Below are 17,956 nucleotides of genomic sequence, written 5' to 3'. Positions count from 1 at the left end.
AAGGATTTATCGAGTTCGTCTCGAATAATAAATTATTTTACGAGAAAATATTCCGGAATTTAATTTAAGAAATAAATTCTCAAGGACGAGAATTATTTCCGAGAAACCTTAAATATATATGAATTAATCGAGAATGAACGAGAAAATTGTCGGTTTGAATCATTTAATTAAAAGTTCGACTGGCTACGGTTTTAGTCACAAAATTTTGTGACAAAGACGTGATTGTAAGGTTTTCTGGAGCCATTTGAAAATAAAACTTGGATTCGGGGTTGATTTAAAAAGATGAAGACAAAAGGGATTTAATGCATAAATTTAATTTTATTTTATTTTATTTTATTTTTTTTTTTTTTTTTTTTTTATCTTCTTTTTTTTTCGAAAATCTTCTTCACTTCATCATCTCCACGCGCGTCACCTGCAAGGAAAACAGAGCAAAAAAAAAAAAAAAAAACCGGCAACCACAACACTCCAAGAGCCATCACTTCCGGCCGACCAAACCACATCACCACCCTCACTCATCTTCACTCCTCTTTTCTTCCTTCATCCTCGCTCTTCTTCCTCGCGCGCCACCGCGCACGACCGCCGCGAGCCGCCGAGCACGCCGACCAAGAAGAGACGCCGGAGAACGAGTAGGAGAGTGCTAAAGAGGTTAATTTCACGAAACAAGGTGAGAGTTATCTCGGATTGAATTCTGGAAATTAGGGCTAGGGTTGTGGATTTGGGGTTTTTTTCTCCTATCTTGATTTCGTGGTTATGAGGTGGCTTGATCTCGGGTTTGGATTGTTGTTACTCAAATTTTTGAAACGGAATCATTTTTTGTTTGAATTTTCTTGGTGTTTGGACGAATATGATGATTTGGGTGTGTTGTTGGCCGTGTGGTTTTGCTGGGAATTCTGTGATGGTGTGTTGAGGTTATTGATTTGTTCTGGTATTTGAAAGTTTGTTCTAACGGGTTGGGAGTGGATTTTGGTTTGAAGTGTGTGTGTGTAGGTGTGTGTAATTGTTGTTGGTGTGGTGGTTGACTTGATTTTTGGCCGCTGACTTGATTTTTGGCCGTGTATTTGAGGTTGAACGTGAGTGTGAGTATATGCGTGTGTGTTGTTGTTATGGTGTGAAAATGTTATTGTTGACGTATTGAGGTTGGCTGAGATTTGAATTGGCTCGTTCATGTTTGAATTGAGTCGAGCTACTCGTTTTTTTTTTTTAACTCGGGCGATAAGATGAGAATAAAGATTTGGAAAAATTGGATTTGAGTTTTGGTTATTTTGATCTCGGGATTCAAGAATGTAGATTTGAATTGGTTATGGTGACTTGAGAAATTGAGATTTGAGAATTTATGTATATTAATCTGTTGGCGTGGTTTGAGAAATTACATTCAATATTGATTGTTCGACTTTGGATTTGGAATACGGATTTTATGACAAGTTTAAGGATTTTATTGATATGTTTAGCGCTGATTTTGTGACATATCGAATTGAATTGGGTTGAGAAATTACATTCTAAGACTTGAGTCTGAATTTGGATTTTGTGTTTGACTCAATGCTCGTTTTCTGAATTTCACAGCTCAGTCATAGATCAGGTCGAGACGAGCGAGAGCCGGTGGAACTGAGCGCGTCGAAGCCGGAAAATAGAGAATTCATAAAAAGAATATTAAAGCTCGATCTCACTCGTGAGTCGTTTATCGCTTTATAGCGTTAGACTCGAGTTATAATTTTGGTGGTTTGTAATTGTATTGAGTAATGATTAATTATTTAATTAAGAGATGTTCGAGAATTTAATTTTGGTTAATGAATTTAGAATTCTCAGTTTGTATGATTTCGAATTATTCTTTAATTTATTTAAGACTCGTTAAAATAATGATTTAATTTTATTTTGTATTAATTCTTCGGTACGAACACGTATGAGTCTTAAATCAGTTTAATTTCCGAAAAGCTAAGAAATAAGTGAATTAAATTCTCGAACCCCTGAACTGACTCACAACGAAACCTGACAACGAACCTTAAATTCTGCAATATCTCCCAAATCAAGTAACTAATGAAGTTTCGACTTCGGATTTTAGTTCTCTCTAACGCTTCAGGATGTGCTAACGCTTCAGGACGTGTAGAGTCTCGGGAAGCGTGAAAAGTGAAGTATTTCCGGAAGTCAACAAATTTTCTGACGATCTATTCCGGGTAAGTGTGGAGACTTAAGTCAACTACATACCAAGGGAATAACTCTGTTTACGTGCATTGTTACGTGTTAGTAAGCAAGAGTAGGAAAAATAATAAAAACAAATAATCTCAAAGATTTAAGGTTTCGGCCGCTTTTCTTGAAAACTTAGCTCGGGTTCGCTCGATAAGTTCAAACATAAGATTTGTGAAACCCAGCCTCTGCTACGTGATATAATCATCCCTTAAGTTCCGTGCTTGACCCGTTAGAACGGGGGAGAAATGAGAGCTGTGTTTAACTCTCGGATTCGAATTGAGGGTAGAAGTATCGTGAGTCATATCCCGAGTCTTCATCTTAAAACACTAACAAGCATAAAAGGGAAATGAAATCTTTTTCAGGGTTTATCCTGAGTTGCTCTCCTGTAAGTAGCATAAGTGTGTACTCTGAGTGCTGTAGAGTGCCCGAACCCTAAAGAATTGATATGTCGATGATACCAAAATGAAAAGAACCCTGACGGGCTATGAGGGCCTGGGGGATGGCGTTGAGTACTCATATCTCGGGGAGTCGACCAAGAGTCGTACCTGACCTTGCTGCCAGGCTATGAGGGCCTGAAAAATGCATCTTGACGAGCTATGTGGGCCTGGGGGTTGCGCCGACATCGAACGAAGTTGGTACCATTAGTGGATCCCAGACATACGTTAAAACTCTTAGGCCGCCGGACGACTACTGCTCGAAGTCTAAGGATGGTCTCTTGTCATTCCGAAGGTTATAGTGGGGGATGTGTGTAGCCTTGTGGACAACAAGTACTAGTTAGAGTATGCGCGCATCAGTCATGCTCTAGAACTTGTTAGATTTTCATCAATACATTCTTATGTGCTTGTTTGCACGTCACATGTTATCACATGACATTAGTCGCTTTATTTTCTAAGTTAGACTCCCAATTACTGAGTCAATCGACTCATAGTTTTATGACCCTTGGTAATGTAGAGAAGGGCATGGCGGCGATGTGAAGTACATCACTGGAGACGAAGACCAGACGTGTATCTCTTGACCTTTCAGTACAACAAATCTCACCATTACCGACGATTATTTTCGTCGCTAATAACACCATAATCGTCGCTAAATCTCTTTAGCGACGATTTTTATCGTTGCTAAATGTCCGTGCCTAAATATATTTAGCGACGAATTAATCGTCGCTAAATATTTACCGACGATATTAGCGACGATTTTTTCGTCCCTAAATGTTTAAACTAGGAGTTTTTTTTAATTATTTAGCGACGACTTAATCGTCGCTAATTCGCGCGGGAAAATTTCCCGTGCGAATTAGCGACGATTAAGTCGTCGCTAATAAGTTAATTTTTTAATAATTAGCGACGACTTTGTCGTCGCTAATTACAAATTTTTTTTTCGATTTTTAAAATTATTAATTTTTATCGTCGTTAATTATTTATTTTTTATTTTCTTTTTCGTTTATGAAATTCTAACATGAAAAATCATATAAAAACCAAAATATATTATCCAAATCAACTTATATATAAAATCCGGTTACGTTTTCGATTATCGAGAAATATGTAAATAATAATCTACAATACACAAAATATCTAATAAAACATTAGTCGCGGCGTTTGCTTTGTCGTCCTGCCGCTCGTTTTCCCCCTCCTCGACGTGAAACGCTCTTTTGCTGGCGCTGAAACTCTGCAAGCTGCGGCGGAACAATGTGCTCATGATCAGTAGACTGACTCGGACCGCCGGGCGTCGTCTGCTGGCCACCATCGGGAGTCCTCTGCTGGCCGCCCGTCGGAGTGTGGACGCTAGGCGTCGGAGTCTGGACACCGGCCGTCGAAGTCTGCTGGCTGTGGGATGACAGAGCCTGCTGCGAACTATGCGGAAATTGAGGCATAAACGAGCTTAGGTTGAGGCCGGGCACCTGACTCTGTATTGCCTCGGCGAACGAGGCGAGGGTCGACGTGAACACCTCCTGGGAGATATATCCTGGATGCGACGTCCCAACCTCCGAACTACCGTAGACTTCGGCAAGGTCAGCCGCCATCCGTGCTCCCTGTGGCACCAAACGTCCGACGCCAGTCAAGTGATCAGTCCGCGAACCCATAATATCGCGGATCGCCTGCTGCTCTAGGACGAAAATATCAACGTCCGCTCCTTGTTGCTCAGCCTCCGCTCGCAACGTGTTGAACCTATCGACCAATCGATCCTGATATAATTAACTAGTTAGTATATATTAATCGAAAAATAAGACAAAATAAATGTAAACTTACATAACGTGCGTAGGCTTCAGGAGTCAGCCATTCGGACTTGTCGGACTGATGTTGGCGCTTGTAGTTCGCAAACAAGCTCTCGAAAGTGTCTGTCTCGACGCTCTTCTGCATGTAAACAAAATTTCAAGTGTTAGATAGTTTTAACGATTTGAAGTATCATATAAATATAAAACTTACGTTCTTCATGGGGTGGGTCAAGAATCCAATCGTCCCCTGTCGACTCTTCATCTTCTTCTTCGAGCGATTCGCCTTGTTCTTCGCTTGTATGGCCTGTAATATAGTAAACGTACACGTAAATAACAAATTGTATAATAAAAGGGTAAACACATATTTAACGTAAATGATTTGATTACCTTAAACTCATCGCTCGAATATCGTTGTGTAAGCGTCTCCCAGTCGGTGTCGAGCTTAACGGTCCTCGGTTTCATCGACCGCGCCACATGTACCCTGCTCTTGCAGTCGATGTCGAACCAAGACCGCAAGGTATGCCTCCAATCGCGAAGACGAGTCTTTGCGTCTCGAATGATTGCCGCATCGACAATCGCCTTCTTCTTCCCGGTTGCGTCGCCATCGACTCGAATGTCGTACTTGTCTCGAATCAATGATCGGATCTCGGCCTCCTTTGCCGGCCCCACGTTCGCAGTCGTCCACCTTGGGATCGTAGGCGAGATCTTGTCTCGGACGACCAACCTGAGCGTGTTCGCGAACGTCGCGAGATCCGGATCCATCTCTCGCTCTGGCTGCAAGAACGACTGAAACTCCTCGTTATAAATAACGACTTCCTTCACCCCGGGGAGCCGTGCACGCTCAGATCGTTTCCCGAGCGTCGGCGCACGGCGGGTTCGATATCCTCGTCGGCTTCTTCGACGCCATCGCGTACGGGCGCCGACTCGCAATAATTCGGGAGACGGGATAGGTAGTCATCCCCGCCTCCGCTGCCTCCGGCTCCTGTAGCCGTAGCCATCTGAAATTTACCTAAAGATAACTCATTTTATTTTACCTAAAGATTCAACATTTAAAAATTTAGTAATTCCCAGATTTTATTTTATAATTTCACTATCCTACGGAAATTTCGGCAGAACCTCCCCTATAAACTTAACAACCCGGCATCAAGCCTTTAACTTTAAAATCTGCATAGAAACATCCTAAAACTAACGATAAATCGAACCTCAGTGGTTCGATTATTAAAATACATAATCCATAACCAACTAATTAATTTCACATTTTTATTCTTTTTTAAATCTATAAACTAATTAATTTCACATTTTTATTCATTTTTAAATCTATAACCAATTAGTTAATGTCACATTCTTATTCATTTCTAAGAAAAATTAAATCCAATTTCAATTTCAATTTCAATTTCAATCCATAACCAATTAATTAATTTCACATAAACTACCTAATTTTCGTTAAACTAATTCATTAATGTAAGTTTGTTACCTTTAGAGAATCTGTCGAAATTGGATGCGAAATAAGCGACAAACTATATCGATCTCCTAACGTCGAGGCCAACTACACAAAATTAAACAATTTTAAATTTTCTACTCGTAATTAACAAAATTACATTTCCTAATGTATTCATCTCTAATCTACTATACTTATATACATAATTAATCTCTAATCCTAATTTACAATTTTAAATTATCAAACATCCTAAATTATATCGTAATTAAATCATAAATACTAAATTATATACTAAATTATATCCTAAAAACTTATATCCTAAATAATTATATATAACTAATTATGTAAATACTTATATCCTATATAATTATAACTAATTATATAAATACATATACCTATATACTAAATTATGTAATTATATAAATATAACTTATATATACACACACACACACATATATATATATATATATATATATATATATATAAACTTACCGGCGGTGGCGGATCGAGGAGGAGCCGTGCAGGCGGAGGAAGAGGCGGACGAGATGGACTTCGGTGTCGGCAGCGGAACGGCGGAGGACGGCGGTGGACGGCGACGAGCTTCGGAGAGACAGATCTGAGGAGAGAGAGAGACGTGATGAGAGAGAGATGTGAGGAGAGAGAGACATGAGGAGAGAGCGACTTATGGGAGCTCCGGGGACGGCGGACGACGGCGGAGGACGGAGGTTCGTCGGAGGAGAATTGGGTTTTTGGGAGAGATTGGAGAAATGAAGATTTTTAGGTCGGGGAAAAATGGGGGAAACTGATACGCGATCTGGTATTTAAAGACAATTACCGATGATTAAATCGTCGCTAAATGTTTAAAATTCGTAGCTAAATGAACTTAAATTTTCAGTTCATAACCAGGCATTTAGCGACGATTTAATCGTCGGTAATCATTTCATTTAAATTATTTTGGGGGGAGTTTTCCCTCTTTAAATTTCGTTAAAATTCGAAATTAATTCGATATTAATTCCAAACTATTAGCGACGATAATATCGTCGCTAATTGTTTTCCCGCGAACTTAGTGACGAATAGATATAATTAGCGACGAAAATATCGTCGCTAATTGTCTTTGCCACGAAACTTTAGAAGTTTTGGCACCAAATAATTAACGACGATAAATTCGTCGCTAAAAGGGTGATTAGCGACGAAAAATTAGCGACGATTAAGTCGTCGCTAATACTTCCGTAGCTAAATGTCATATTTCTAGTAGTGTTTGGGCTAATGAGAACTCACTCGAGATCTACCTCTTCTATAGTAATATCTATATTTTATTGAACCCCTTTCGTACTCTACGCTCCTAAAACTATCTCCTGTAATTATACGCAAACCCATGAGCTGATGTTTGTATATAACGAGTCGTTGTGAGACTCAAAGTTTAAAATGAGAAAAACGAAAAATTTACCTGGGTTTTTCATATAACCACTTTTAATACTTATGTATTATCGTATTATGTTTTATATAAGTGTTATGGTTATTATGTTTATTTAATTATGTATTTGTTTGATATGAGGTATATTGTTATATTGATATAGTGATTTGTGATGTAACCAATCGTCGCGGCTCGTGAACCGGCGATGAGAGGTCGCGGGTCATGACACACATGCTACTAAGCACAAAACCTCCACCTCTGGATCTAAGAAGAGACCACACAAGGCCGAGAAGAAGAACTGTCCTGCCTATCTCAAAGCAAAGGAAAATAATAATGTACTTATTACCGAAGCATGCTTAGTAGCCGATAATGTATCAACGTGGATTCTTGACTCTGCTGCTACTAATTATATTTGTTGTTCCTTGCTTGGTTTCAAGAAAACCAAAAGCTTAGAGGAAGATGACTTCTCCTTCAGATGGGGTGATGGGAGCTCGGTGTCAGCAAAGGCCGTGGGATCAGTGACACTATCTTTTGAAGATCGAACTTTAAATTTGAATAATGTTTATTTTGTTCTTTCCTTCGGGAAAAACTTGATATCCGTTGCTCGTCAATATGATCAAGATTAGTTTAAAGTTTATTAAAAATGGAATTCGAATTTCTCTTTCCAATAATTCTTTTGTCACCGATGAAGAATGCTCTTTTTTACATTTATCTAACGCAACCTTCGCTTTTAGACATTGGAATAGATAATGATCTAGTTAGGGAGCCAAAGAGGATAAAACTTTATGATTCCTCCGATCTAATAAAATCAACATATCTCTGGCACTTAAGACTTGGTCATATCAGTCTAGACAGGATAAAGAGACTTGTGAGGGACGGACCAATCCAAGCCTCTGCAATAGGTTCATCACCTACTTGTGAATCTTGCATAGAAGGAAAAATGACTAAACGACCTTTCTCTGCTGAGGGTCGAAGAGCCACTGAGTTGCTGGAATTCGTACATTCTGATGTATGTGGTTCGTGTTGTAAATGGTGCCCACAAGAAGAGTTGTAGTCTTTATTTTGAACATTTGATGTAATAAAGTCTCATGAAGACTCTTGCTTGTAATTGCCTATTCATTCATTAATAAAGTTGAAACGTTCATTCAATCTTCCTTGTCTGAAGCTTTATGATAAAACCATAGTCTTTTAGTCCATAAACAAACTTAACAACTTACGAAGAGACAAATGTAGATTTGCATGAACAAACTCTTCGTAGTTTGCTTAAAACGATATATTCGCAATCTTAGGGTCAAAGGACTATTGACCTCAGTATGATTGTTAGAAGAATCTATGATGTCTGGTTATGAGGCATTGAGAGTTAGGAACTCTATAGTTCTTCTAGGTATCTTCCGAAGGTACTGAATTGACCAGTGCACTTCTAGAGACAAGATAAGAACAAACCATTTAACCTCTTATGTCTCGAAGTCACTATGTATGAATTGCATCATGCTTACCTTAATCCTGAAATGAGACATGCCATTTCACACCTTAGTATTCTCATTTGAGAAAGTCAAAGTTCGGACTCACTATGTGATTCCGAACAAGGCCTATTGGTGAAGTACTAAATTGTGAGTCTGTCATGAGTAACTTTGTGAAGTTCTCATAGATATGGAATTCATGTACAAGATTGCTGAAATGCAATGTATGTCACCTCATGCTTTGTTCCTTGGAGTGTGAATAAATGAACTGGCCAGTGTCCAAATTGAGTCTTGACTCTTTTGGATGAAACAATGTGACTTGTTAGCTCCTCGTCAATACATTGTTTCTAACTTATTCACAAGCGACAAAGGAGTTGAGGAAATAACAGCTAGAAGGGTAAAATGGTAATTTAGTAAATCCCGACTAGCTGATGACATTCATGAAGGGTAAACATAGATAATATTCAGTGGATCCGCTCATCATAATTAGGTCGAATTCTTGAGTAGAAAATAAATTCATTTGAACCGAGAGATTTTCAGTGTCAGCTCTTTAGTGGAGTCAGTTGGCATTAAGCTAAACTTGGAAAAGGTTTGTGAACTTTTGAGTCCAAGTGTTTAGCTAAAGCTTTGTTCATTTGGGTCCATGAGGTCACTGTCACGAATCACATCGATAGGAATAGTTAAACTGGAAGCTAAGCCAAAACAAGAACGAAAATAGTTAAAAGGGTATTTTTGTCTTTTGAGACAAAGGATGAAATGAATGTCAATAAATTTGTTTGACAAGGTCATTTTGTGACATGTTTCACTCGGCCATGACTTGATCATTGGGCCTTGTGAATTAATTTCATTTCATAAGAATTTTATTGAAAATTCTTATTGGGCCTTTTTCATGTTGTCATGAACAAATGGAAAAGCTTCTAGAAGCCTTTTCTAGAAGGCCTTGGGCGCCCAACATACCCAACCAAGAGAGAATATTTTGTGCATAAATGTATCAAGATACTTGCCAAAAGAAAAAGAGGAAACAAATTTGCATAAGGATGCTATATGGAATTCGGCCAAGGGAGAGACAAGGCAAGCCTTGAACAAAATAGGAAACAAATCAAGGCTTCTAGAAGCCCTAGCTTGGCCGAGTATCTCAAAGGGAAAAAAGAGGAAATTGCTCATGAATATGTGATATTCTATAGAAGAGGAAACTACCTTATTGAAGGTGAGACCTCTCCTATAAATAGGAGCCTCATTTCCTCACAATTCATTCATCCAAGTTTAAGAGATTTGAGAGACTCTCTCTCTAGAACTTGTGGCCGAAATCCTCTCTCTCTCTCTCTAGTTTATTTTCGATTTTTCCTTGTCTTGGCACCTAGGTCCTCACTCGACCTAGTGTTTAGCTCTGCGACTTCGAGACTCGTTCTCAAGTCGTAGTGTTTAAAAGTGCCCACTCACTGATTCCTTCTTTTCGAGTGATTTAGTGATAGAAACTTTCGTGGTTGCTCGAGGTGCCGAGGAAAGGAAGAGAGACGTGCTGCGAGGGGAGACTAGCGTTGCAACTTTCCAAAAGCTTCTACAAGGTTCAAGCTTCAAGAAAGGTTAGTAACTTTAATAGCTCATATTAGTTTTTATTTACATGTACATGCTCTTGTCTAGGTTAGTAAAAACTAGTTTTACTTAAAAAGAAAATTTTTAAAATTCCGCCGCTTAACGAAGCGTTAAACTTTTTCTCAAACCCTAGATCGATTCCAACAAATGGTATCAGAGCTATGGTCAAAGGAATGCATGTGCATGTTTTTAAATTATGAGCTTGAAAATCGTTTTTGAAAGTTTACTAATTTTGTGACAAGTTAGAATTGTAATCTTAGATTTTTTTTTAATTTATTGCTCATGCCTTTAAATTAAAAACCATGTTGTTTTTCTATGAGTTTGGGATGATGTTAAAACACATTAGAATCAGTTCTAAAAGTTTTTAATTTTTTATATTGAAAAACGTGTTTTAAAGGTTTGAGAATTTTCGAGTAAATTTTGTGACTAGTTTTATTTTCTTGCTAGTTTCGTTTATTTACTTGAATCGTTTTATGCATGTTGTTATTTCTTTTATTCTATGTTATTACCCTGCTAATAAAACACAAATAAAAGCTTTAAACAACTTCATAAAATGTTCCGTTACACTCGATTCTTTTTTGCACCTAAAAGGACGAAGCTTTAATTTATTTCTTTTTCTTCGAGCTGGAATGTAAACCCGCATTAAAAGAGGCATAACTCTCTGCTCAGAAATCTAAATTTAATGGTTCTTGAATCAAATTAAAGCTCTGTCTGTCCTCTGTCCAATGCCACCGGTTTCGGCTGAAAAGGACATCGGAGCCGCCAGATATGGCGATTTTACTCCGAGGTGCGCGGCTGTCTGAAACTCCAGTTTTTTAGAAATCCGGATTTTCAAACCCCACTACCATGAGTTATAGAACTCTAATGAGAAAATTTTCTTGAGCAAAAATGTTTTTCATATGATTATAAACATGATGTGTAAAGATTAAAAGTTTTGATTTTTGAAAGATTAATTGAAATTGAATTTTTACAAAACTAGTTTGAATTTTGAAAAACCGTTTTCACTTTCAAACTTGAAAATATTTTGTCATCCAAATCAAATAAGTTTTCAAAATGTTTTCAAAACTATATCTATATCACATATGTTCAAAATCTATATGCTCTTGAAATTTTGAGTGGGAGGTCTCCTTGTAGACAAGCCGAAAAATAAAAAGATGTGTAATCTCAAACTTTCAAGTGTTCGAGTGAGTTGAAGTTCACACTTCCCTCACGCACTTTCCCGAAATAGAAAATAGGAAAAGATCGAGTATGTCCCTTGTGCCTTTATGCACTAATACTGCTCTGAACATGTCGATCTAGGATTCTCTTCTAGTTGTCCGCTCTGTCGCTCTCTAACTAGGAAATTTGTTTCCGAACTTATAAGAGTCGATGAACCAACTCCAAAAACTAAGTGGGAGGGTTATATTCGTTGTTTGTAACCCACGATCCCCAACACTAATGAAAGATGCATTAACGTGGGACTAAGAGCCGCTCTTGCGACCCTCACTTAAATGTGAGTACTCCAAGGCGTTATTGCTTCGATCATTGCTCAATGAGCTACGTCCGAGAGTGATGCAATGATGGCAAGGCCTCCCCTTGGGGGATTGTTTTCAAAGCTGATCTTTTGGACTAAGTGGTTGGTTGCACACTTAGGCTCAATCCCTAGTATCCTTCCTTAAGGCTCTGCGAAAGGATGTGAGTGATCAAACCAATTTACAAGGTGGCTAGTCAAAATGATGTACTGACATCTTGGCTTAGCATTAATGATGTGTCATTTACTTATAAATGGAGATTTTTTTGCGGCCTTCTCTTGAGGGAGTAAATTATCGTTTAGTTTATAACACCTTTGGATTTTACAAAAGTCTTAATGAAACTTAAATCCTAAACCAAAGACTAATCATAAACTTGTTTCAACTTAAATACGCAATATGTCTCTCAACCATCTCTCTATCTTTCTTTCCTCGATCAAACTCGAAAACGAAAACTACGTAGATTCGAAACGTAACCTCGACATAATACCTACCGTTAACAAGCACAAATGGGTACTCACCACCCCATGTCCTCCTCTGACGAATGATGATTCAACTCAAGGGGACAATGACGCCTTAGCGGCCTGGCTTCGATCCGATGAGATTGTGAGGTGCTATATCTTGGCATCTATGAACAATATGCTGAAAGAGCAACATCGTGACATCAAGACTGCCGCTGACATGCTCTACAATCTCCTTGAGATGTTTGGAGGGCAAAGGCGTCAAACAAGGCTACAAGCAGTCCGACAGTTTATGAACTGTCATATGAAGGCTAGGACTCCTGTTAGAGACTTTATGATATTGATCATTAGTCATCTGAATAGAATGGAAATCCTAGGATCTGAGATTGATGGGAAGAATGTCATGGATATGATCTTAGAAACTCTCCCCGCATCTCTTGATACCTACAAGATGAACTACTCAATAAACAAGCTAGAGTACACTGTTACCAAGCTTATGGAGGAACTTCACACTGCTGTAGGTCTCACTAAGAGAAAGAGGAATCAAGGAGAGGCACATGCTACTGAGCAAAAGGCCTCCGCCTCTGGAACTAAGAAGAGACCTCACAAGGCCGATAAAAAGAACTGTCCTGCCAATCTCAAAGCAAAGGAACATAGTATTGTACTAGTTACCGAAGCATGCTTAGTAGCTGATAATGTATCAACGTGGATTCTTGACTCCGCTGCTACTAACCATATTTGTTGTTCCTTGAATGGTTTCAAGAAAACCAAAAGCTTAGAGGTAGGCGAGTTCTGTTTCAAATGGGGTGATGGGAGCCTGGTGTCTGCGAAGGCTGTGGGATCCGTGACGCTGTCTTTTGAAGACCGCGCTTTAAACTTGAATAATGCTTATTTTGTTCCTACCTTTGGGAAGAACTTAATATCCATTGCTCGTCTTCTCGAGCAAGATTATTGTTTAAAGTTTATAAAGAATGGAATTCGTATTTCTTTTTCTAATTCTTTCGTCACTGATGCATGTATGAAGAATGGTCTTTTTTACATCTATCCCACTCAACCTTCTCTTTTAGACACCGAAATAGATAACGATCTAATTAGGGAGCCAAAGAGGATCAAACTTTCTGAATCCTCCGATCTAACTAAATCAACATACCTCTGGCACTTAAGACTTGGTCATATCAGTCTAAATAGGATTAAGAGACTTGTGAGGGATGGTCCACTCCAAGCCTCTGCAATAGGTTCACTACCTACTTGTGAATCCTGCATAGAAGGAAAAATGACTAAGCGACCTTTCTCCGATAAGGGTCGAAGAGCCACTGAGTTGCTGGAACTAATACATTCTGATGTATGTGGTCCGCTCAACCAACAGGCACGTGGAGGATACGAATACTTCGTTACCTTCACTGATGATTACTCAAGATATGGGTTTGTCTATTTGCTTAAACACAAATCCGAGACCTTTAACGTATTTAAGGTCTTTAGGGCTTTAGTGGAAAAGCAAACTGGCAAAGTGATCAAAACCCTTCGATCTGATCGAGGTGGTGAGTATATGTCTGGAGAGTTCGATGACTTTCTTAAAGAAGAAGGTATCGCTTCTCAGCTTACCGCGCCTGGCACACCTCAACAAAACGGAGTGTCAGAGAGAAGAAACCGAACTCTTATGGAGATGGTTAGATCGATGATGAGTTACTCATCACTCCCGTTTTCCTTTTGGGGATATGCCCTCGAAACAGCCGCCTACATTCTGAACCAAGTTCCGTCCAAAACGGTTCCTGGTACTCCTTATGAACGATGGACTGGCCGTAAAGTGAATCTTGGCCGCATCCGAATTTGGGGTTGCCCTGCACACGTGCTGAGGCAAAAGACTAGCAAGTTGGCTAGTAGGTCAGAATTGTGCCTGTTTGTAGGATATCCGAAGGAAACCAAAGGTTTTACTTTCTATAGTCCCGAGGACGATAAGACTTTCGTTAGCACGAATGCTCGTTTCCTTGAGGAGGACTTTATGAAGGATGCGAAACCTAGAAGCAAAATTGTGCTTGAAGAAAAGTTGGGTGAGGAAGCTTCTACCTCATCTGTAAGAACTGTTCTTACCCCAACTGAAACACAACCTAACTCATCAGAATCTCGTCAAGTAGTACTTCGACGTAGTGGGAGGGCTACTCAAAAGCCTGACAGGTACATGTCTTATGGAGACTCTCTTGTAGCCGTCTCTGACATGGATGATCCTGTTTCCTATAGCCAAGCAATGGCTTGTTCTGAATCAAACATTTGGCTTGACGCCATGAAAGTTGAGATGCACTCGATGTATGTCAACAAAGTCTGGAAACTTGTAGACCTTCCTGAAGGGATTAAACCCGTAGGGTGTAAGTGGATATACAAGAAGAAAAGGGGTCCTGATGGGAACGTTGAGACGTTCGAAGCACGACTTGTGGCGAAGGGTTATACCCAACAAGAAGGGATTGACTATGAAGAAACCTTCTCGCCAGTCGCGATGCTTAAATCCATCCGCATACTCCTATCCATAGCTGCAGCTCTCGACTATGAGATCTGGCAAATGGATGTCAAGACAGCTTTTCTGAATGGCAATCTTGACGAGCGCATTTACATGGATCAACCAGACGGTTTCGTGGATAAAGGTCAAGAGACCAAGGTTTGTGAGTTGCTTAAATCCATTTATGGACTAAAGCAAGCATCTAGGTCATGGAACATTAGATTCGATGAAACTGTAAAGAGCTTCGGCTTTGAACAGTCAATAGATGAGCCTTGTGTTTACAAGTTAATACACGAAGGCAAAGTTGTGTTTCTGGTACTATATGTCGATGATAGACTACTCATTGGTAATGACGTGGGTAAGTTATCTGAGGTTAAGGTCTGGCTAGCAAAGCAATTCGATATGAAGGATCTAGGAGAAGCCGCGTACATTCTGGGAATCCAAATCTTTCGAGATAGGAAAAACCGGACCCTGTCGCTCTCTCAAGCATCTTATATTGATAAGGTGATGGATCGCTTCTCGATGCAAGACTGCAAGAGGGGTCAAACACCCTTTAGGCATGGAGTTTCACTCTCTAAGGACCAGTCTCCCAAAACTGCACAAGAGATTGAAGACATGAGGAAAATTCCTTACGCCTCTGCCGTAGGAAGCCTCATGTATGCTATGCTTTGCACCCGACCTGATATATGTTTCGCCGTTGGCGTAGTTAGTCGTTTCCAATCCAACCCTGGACCCGAGCACTGGATTGCTGTTAAGCATGTTCTTAAGTATCTTCGAAGAACTAGGAACTTGATGCTTACATACTCAGGTACTGACCTGACTATGACGGGATATACCGACTCCGATTTTCAAGCGGATAAGGATTCCAGGAAATCCACTTCGGGATCTGTGTTCATCCTTAATGGTGGAGCTGTTGTGTGGAGAAGTATTAAGCAATCTTGCATTGCTGACTCCACAATGGAAGCAGAATATGTGGCTGCTTGTGAAGCATCCAAAGAGGCTGTATGGCTTAGAAAGTTCCTTAAGTATTTGGAAATTGTTCCAAACGTCGACGAGCCCATGACCCTTTATTGTGATAATAGTGGGGCTGTCGCTAACTCAAAGGAACCTAGAAGCCATAAGCGCTCTAAGCATATTGAGAGGAAATACCATTTGATTCGAGAGATCGTGCAGCGCGGAGACGTGGAAGTGAAGAAGATCTCAACGGTGGACAACCTCGAAGATCCATTCACCAAGGCCCTAGCGAACAAGGTCTTCGACCAACATCGTGAGGGATTAGGCATGAAGGACTACACACACCTTCTTTGAGTCAAGTGGGAGTTTGTTGTAAATGGTGCCCACAAGAAGAGTTGTAGTCTTTATTTTGAACATTTGATGTAATAAAGTCTCATGAAGACTCTTGCTTGTAATTGCCTATTCATTCATTAATAAAGTTGAAACGTTCATTCAATCTTCCTTGTCTGAAGCTTTATGATAAAACCATAGTCTTTTAGTCCATAAACAAACTTAACAACTTACGAAGAGACAAATGTAGATTTGCATGAACAAACTCTTCGTAGTTTGCTTAAAACGATATATTCGCAATCTTAGGGTCAAAGGACTATTGACCTCAGTATGATTGTTAGAAGAATCTATGATGTCTGGTTATGAGGCATTGAGAGTTAGGAACTCTATAGTTCTTCTAGGTATCTTCCGAAGGTACTGAATTGACCAGTGCACTTCTAGAGACAAGATAAGAACAAACCATTTAACCTCTTATGTCTCGAAGTCACTATGTATGAATTGCATCATGCTTACCTTAATCCTGAAATGAGACATGCCATTTCACACCTTAGTATTCTCATTTGAGAAAGTCAAAGTTCGGACTCACTATGTGATTCCGAACAAGGCCTATTGGTGAAGTACTAAATTGTGAGTCTGTCATGAGTAACTTTGTGAAGTTCTCATAGATATGGAATTCATGTACAAGATTGCTGAAATGCAATGTATGTCACCTCATGCTTTGTTCCTTGGAGTGTGAATAAATGAACTGGCCAGTGTCCAAATTGAGTCTTGACTCTTTTGGATGAAACAATGTGACTTGTTAGCTCCTCGTCAATACATTGTTTCTAACTTATTCACAAGCGACAAAGGAGTTGAGGAAATAACAGCTAGAAGGGTAAAATGGTAATTTAGTAAATCCCGACTAGCTGATGACATTCATGAAGGGTAAACATAGATAATATTCAGTGGATCCGCTCATCATAATTAGGTCGAATTCTTGAGTAGAAAATAAATTCATTTGAACCGAGAGATTTTCAGTGTCAGCTCTTTAGTGGAGTCAGTTGGCATTAAGCTAAACTTGGAAAAGGTTTGTGAACTTTTGAGTCCAAGTGTTTAGCTAAAGCTTTGTTCATTTGGGTCCATGAGGTCACTGTCACGAATCACATCGATAGGAATAGTTAAACTGGAAGCTAAGCCAAAACAAGAACGAAAATAGTTAAAAGGGTATTTTTGTCTTTTGAGACAAAGGATGAAATGAATGTCAATAAATTTGTTTGACAAGGTCATTTTGTGACATGTTTCACTCGGCCATGACTTGATCATTGGGCCTTGTGAATTAATTTCATTTCATAAGAATTTTATTGAAAATTCTTATTGGGCCTTTTTCATGTTGTCATGAACAAATGGAAAAGCTTCTAGAAGCCTTTTCTAGAAGGCCTTGGGCGCCCAACATACCCAACCAAGAGAGAATATTTTGTGCATAAATGTATCAAGATACTTGCCAAAAGAAAAAGAGGAAACAAATTTGCATAAGGATGCTATATGGAATTCGGCCAAGAGAGAGACAAGGCAAGCCTTGAACAAAATAGGAAACAAATCAAGGCTTCTAGAAGCCCTAGCTTGGCCGAGTATCTCAAAGGGAAAAAAGAGGAAATTGCTCATGAATATGTGATATTCTATAGAAGAGGAAACTACCTTATTGAAGGTGAGACCTCTCCTATAAATAGGAGCCTCATTTCCTCACAATTCATTCATCCAAGTTTAAGAGATTTGAGAGACTCTCTCTCTAGAACTTGTGGCCGAAATCCTCTCTCTCTCTCTCTAGTTTATTTTCGATTTTTCCTTGTCTTGGCACCTAGGTCCTCACTCGACCTAGTGTTTAGCTCTGCGACTTCGAGACTCGTTCTCAAGTCGTAGTGTTTAAAAGTGCCCACTCACTGATTC

At 39.4% G+C, this 17,956-nt stretch overlaps 1 long non-coding RNA gene across 1 annotated transcript; it reads left to right on the top strand.

Annotated features, from left to right (window-relative positions):
* The first annotated feature begins 557 nt into the window (after window positions 1-557).
* LOC149390125 (uncharacterized) lies at window positions 558-1,812 on the top strand. The gene is made up of 2 exons (XR_016300286.1): window positions 558-664; window positions 1,561-1,812. It is a non-coding gene; the product is annotated as an uncharacterized LOC149390125 (long non-coding RNA).
* Window positions 1,813-17,956: the final 16,144 nt, after the last annotated feature.

The sequence above is a fragment of the Urtica dioica genome, chromosome 7 (assembly GCF_054948205.1).
Source record: "Urtica dioica subsp. dioica isolate 48M chromosome 7, U.dioica_male_clone48M_v1_H2, whole genome shotgun sequence".
Classification (NCBI taxonomy): Eukaryota; Viridiplantae; Streptophyta; class Magnoliopsida; order Rosales; family Urticaceae; genus Urtica; species Urtica dioica.
Note: the sequence above shows the minus strand (reverse complement) of the source record. Positions and strands in the feature narration are given on the sequence as shown.